Source organism: Macaca thibetana, chromosome 5 (genome assembly GCF_024542745.1).
Source record: "Macaca thibetana thibetana isolate TM-01 chromosome 5, ASM2454274v1, whole genome shotgun sequence".
Classification (NCBI taxonomy): domain Eukaryota; kingdom Metazoa; phylum Chordata; class Mammalia; order Primates; family Cercopithecidae; genus Macaca; species Macaca thibetana.
The window spans coordinates 55718551-55723135 of record NC_065582.1 but is presented as its reverse complement, the minus strand read 5'-3'; the positions used below and the strand labels follow the sequence as shown (position 1 = coordinate 55723135).

Below are 4585 nucleotides of genomic sequence, written 5' to 3'. Positions count from 1 at the left end.
TCAGTAAGGATAATATATATGGCAACTGTCCTTATTGCTGGTGGGACTGTGTATTACTATGTCCACTTTGGGAAGAAATTTATCACCAAGTGTAAAGGGAGTTGTGCCTACAAAGGTGACATTTCCATTTATAAGTGTATATCAATCACAAGTACATACTGAAATCTATACAAAGATTTTCACTGCATCATCATGTGTAATGCAAAGATGTTGGAAATATGCTTATCAAGAGAATGCATAAATAGCTGAGTGACTATGTATGAATGACACATGTTTATTTCTGCTTTTCTTTGTATTTAGGCACATAAAATCAAGCTAATCATATCATTTTTGTGCCACTCTCATATCAGGAAATACAAGATTATTATTATTATTTTCTATTATTATACTTTAAGTTCTAGGATACATGTGCAGAATGTACAGATTTGTTACACAAGTATACATGTGCCATGGTGGTTTGCTGCACCCATCAACCACAGTGTCCTCTAGGTTTTAAGCCCCGCATGCATTAGGTATTTGTCCTAATGCCCTCCTTCACCTTACCCCCAACCCGCTGACAGGCCCCAGTGTGTGATGTTGCCCTTCCTCTGTCCACGTGTTTTCATTCTTCAACTCCCACTTATGAGTGAGAACATGCAGTGTTGGGTTTTCTGTTCCTGTGTTAGTTTGCTGAGAATGATGGTTGCCAGCTTCATCCATGTCCCTGCATAGGGCATAAACTCATTATTTTATATGGCTGCATAGTATTTCATGGTGTATATGTGCCTCATTTTCTTTATCCAGTCTATCATTGATGTGCATTTGGTTTGGTTCCAAGTCTTTGCTATTGTAAATAGTGTTGCAGTAAACGTACGTATTCATGTGTCTTTATAGTAGAATGATCTATAATCTTTGGGTATATACCCAGCAGTGAGATTGCTGGGTCAAATGGTATTTCTGATTCTAGATCCTTGAGAAATCACTACACTGTCTTCCACAATGGTTGAACTAATTTACACTGCCGCCAACAGTGTAAAAGTGTTCCTGTTTCTCCACATCCTCTCCAGCATCTGTTGTTTCCTGACGTTTTAGTGATTGCCATTCTAACTGGTGTGAGGTGGTATTTCATTGTGGTTTTCGTTTGCATTTCGCTAATGACAAAAGATGATAAGCTTTTTTTCGTATGTTTGTTGGCCGTATAAATGCCTCCTTTTGAGAAGTGTCTGTTCATATCCTTCACCTACATTTAATGGCATTGTTGTTTTTTTCTTGTAAATTTGTTTAAGTTCCTTGTAGATTCTGGGTATTAGACCTTTCTTAGATGGATTGATTGCAAAAATTGTCTCCCCTTCTGTCCGTTGCCTGTTTAAGCAATGGGGAAAGGATTTACTATTTAATATATGGTGCTGGGAAAACTGGCTAGCCATATGCAGCAAACAGAAACTGGACGCCTTCCTTATACCTTGTGCAAAACTTAATTCAAGATGTATTAAATACTTAAATGTAAAACCTAAAACCATAAAAACCCTAGAAGAAAACCTAGGCAATACCATTCAGTACATAGACATAGGCAAAGACTTCATGACTGAAACACCAAAAGCAATTGCAACAAAAGCCAAAATTGACAAATGTGATCTAATTCAACTAAAGAGCTTCTGAACAGCAAAAGAAATTATAATCAGAGTAAATAAATTATTGTTTTATTTAGGTGTGTGTTAAATTTTCCCTTTCTGAGTTTACTTACACTGGAGGCATCCAATTTGTGAAGACATTCAACTAGCTCAGTGGGCAAGCCCATAAGGCAAGGAACTGCGGTCACCAGCCAACAGCCTTATGTTATCCAAACTGTTCCGGAAAGTTGGTCTTCCAATCCCGGTTAAGTTTTTAGATGCCTTTAGCACCAGCCTACATTTTGACTACAGCCTCAAGAAAAAGCCTAAATCAGAACCACTCAGCAAAGCCATTTCTAGATGTCTTACCCTCAGAAACTATTTGAAATAATAGATATGGTGTTGAGGTTATGTATTTATTTATTTATTTAAGACAGTCTCACTCTGTCGCTCAGGCTCGAGTATAGTGGCGGGATCTCGGCTCACTGCAAGGTCCGCCTCCCGGGTTCATGCCATTCTCCTGCCTCAACCTCCCGAGTAGCTAATTAGCCCAGCTGATTTTTTTTTTTTTTTTTTTTTTTTTTTTTTTTTTTTTTTTTTTTTAGTAGAGACGGGTTTTCACCATGTTAGCCAGGATAGTCTCCGTCTCCTGACCTCGTGATCCGCCCGCCTCCGCCTCCCAAAGCGCTGGGATTACAGGCGTGAGCCACCGCTCCTGGCCCATGTTGGGGTAATTATTTTTGCACCAAAACATCACTAATACTACCCTTTCTTCTTAGATAGCTAAAGTATTTGGTATCTATTCTTTGATAAGTATTAATATATATCCTTGTAGGATATTTAATGTTGCTTTTTATGCATAAATTTTGAATTTATGAAAATGCCATTATGCTTTAGATGCAATTTTCTTTCTTTTCTTCATAGCATGTTTTAAAGACCAATTTGCTGAATGTAGATCCAGTATTTTTTTTTCTTCTCTAAATGCAGAAGACCATTCCATAATATGCATTCTTCACAACTTGTCTTCCTCTCTGACCAGTATTCTCAAGGGTATTAAGGGATACCTGGGTCATAGAGCGTATACTTTCCATTTTATTTTTAAATACCGTCTTTATTGCCTCCCATCTCTTCTCTACCTCCATGAACAATTTTTAGTTAACTTACTATGTTATTAGATAATATTTTGATAGAGGGCAATATTTAAAATATTCTAAAAGTTTAAGACTCCATTATGGCTATTTACTTTTAACCTCCCATTTTCTTTCTTGAGAGGAAAGTCAATATAATTAGCCCCTTGAAAATTCTATTAAAATGATTTGTTGTACATGTAAGTGAATATGGGTTATTTACATTTTTACCCAAATACACATTAAGCTTCGTTCATGCAGTACTTATTTTTCACTTTAGAATTTATCTTAAATTTCCACTTCATAACACAAAAGACTGACTTCTATAAAGGTACATAGTATACCATTGTTTGATTTTACCATATTTATTTAATAATGTCTCTCTTGATGGGTAAATTAGATTAATTCCTATCTATGATATTTCAGATAATCTTGCAAATAATAATCTCAGATAAAAGTTATTTTACATGTGTACAAGTTTATCAGTAAAGTATAAATCAACAATATTTCTTCTGGGTCTAAGGGTAAGTATGTTCAGAATTCATGTAGATTTTGGGAAAAATCTCTCTGTAGAGGTTGTACCGATGTACAAATTTATATCAGAGCATCTCAATGCCTGGGATTACTATAATTTCTCATTGTCTTCCCTTGACTTCAAGCTTTTTTGTTTCTTTGATTTTCTGTGTGTGTGTGAATTTCAAACTGTGACAGCCATGCCTACCAACTACATAGACATGTAAGTTTGGGTATATAAAGGAATTCCTCTTGTTTGACAAATTTGTACTTTCTTTTGCATTACAAAGTTGCTATCTAATGTTGGCAGATGGGCCACTCAGAAAAGAATGTAGCCAAATTGGTCTTGGTCAGTAGAAGTCCATGTTTCTGAGTCTACTCATAACTATCACCCATGCCAGCATGAATACTTGTTCATGAGGAATAGAATCACACATATGAAATGTGGTACTTTGTTTACATTTTAGAGTTTTAGCTTTTACATTTATATCAATAATCCATACAGGATGTACATTTATATACAGTGTAAGGAACGTATCTATATTTTATTTCTTTTATAGGTAATGAATTTCTTCAGTGTAATGCCACTTTTATCAACATGTCTATTTCCATATATGTCGGACCAGTTCTTGACTTTCTTATCTATTTCTTTGCTATTTTTTAATCACTGACAATATGTTTTTGTTTTTTTTTTTTTTTTTTTTTTTTTTGAGACGGAGTCTTGCTCTGTCACCCAGGCTGGAGTGCAGTGGCCAGATCTCGGCTCACTGCAAGCTCCACCACCCAGGTTCACGCCATTCTCCTGCCTCAGCCTCCCGAGTAGCTGGGACTACAGGCGCCCGCCACCTCGCCCGGTTAGTTTTTTGTATTTTTTAGTAGAGACGGGGTTTCACCGTGTTAGCCAGAATGATCTCAATCTTCTGACCTCGTGATTCGCCCGTCTTGGCCTCCCAAAGTGCTGGGATTACAGGCTTGAGCCACCGCGCCCGGCCTAATAACCTAATTTTCAACACTCACAATTTAGCCTCGCGAAACACGAGGCCTCAAAAAATTTTCTAAAGACTCATCACTGTTCCTCTCCACGAAAATCTTTAGTAAAAGGCGAAAGATTTATACGATCTGTAGAGAAACTAGAGTATATTCGCTGACAATATTATAATGTATAAACTGCTTTCTATCTATGTCTTACAGAAATTTTTTCAATAGAATTCTTTTAATTTATGTTGACAGTTTTTTCTTTACTCTTTCATATGAATTTTAAAATTAGATTTTCATACATCACAGACTCAGGTAGACACATAGACACCTCCCTATTGGAATTTTCATTAGGGTTCCTTTGAATTAATAAACCAAATT

The 4585-nt window shown here is 36.3% G+C and overlaps 1 non-coding gene across 1 annotated transcript; it reads right to left on the bottom strand.

Annotated features, from left to right (window-relative positions):
- Positions 1 to 4251: 4251 nt before the first annotated feature.
- LOC126955928 (U5 spliceosomal RNA) lies at positions 4252 to 4368 on the bottom strand. Its single transcript, XR_007726190.1, has one exon. It is a non-coding gene; the product is annotated as a U5 spliceosomal RNA (small nuclear RNA).
- Between the last annotated feature and the right edge of the window lie 217 nt (positions 4369 to 4585).